Source organism: Myotis davidii, unplaced genomic scaffold (assembly GCF_000327345.1).
Source record: "Myotis davidii unplaced genomic scaffold, ASM32734v1 scaffold609, whole genome shotgun sequence".
Lineage (NCBI taxonomy): Eukaryota > Metazoa > Chordata > Mammalia > Chiroptera > Vespertilionidae > Myotis > Myotis davidii.
The window spans coordinates 2,309,921-2,310,260 of record NW_006300164.1 but is presented as its reverse complement, the minus strand read 5'-3'; the positions used below and the strand labels follow the sequence as shown (position 1 = coordinate 2,310,260).

The following is a 340-nucleotide window of genomic DNA, read 5'->3' as shown; positions in this document are numbered from 1 at the left end:
GCGCTCTTCATGCCCCCCGTGTGGCGGGAGGGTGGGAATTTTCTGGTCAGTTGCTCTCACCTGCCTCCTGGCGGCTGTCTGGGCTGCGTTTCAGAGCAATGGGTGCTGGGGCCCGAGGCTGGGAGCCTTGCAGGCGCTCGTCTGGGCCGCCCTCGGCCGCTGGGCTGCCAGCCTCCCCCGTGGGCAGCCTCCTGGGTGCAGAGACAGACTGCAAGGCCGGGAGGCCGGGAGTGGGGGGCCCAGGCCCCCAAAGAAGGGGTGCAGTCCCCCTGCCCACCCTTCAGAGCCCCCTTCAGTGCCTCTGCTTTTGTTTCCTGCAGGGTCCCCAGGGCGAGCCCGG

General features: G+C 69.7%; 1 protein-coding gene across 1 annotated transcript in view; it reads left to right on the top strand.

Moving 5' to 3' along the window:
- The window catches only part of LOC102765278 (collagen alpha-1(III) chain-like), a 7,030-nt gene that overhangs the window by 1,721 nt on the left and 4,969 nt on the right, over window positions 1–340 (top strand). The gene's annotated exons all lie outside the window — the stretch shown is intronic.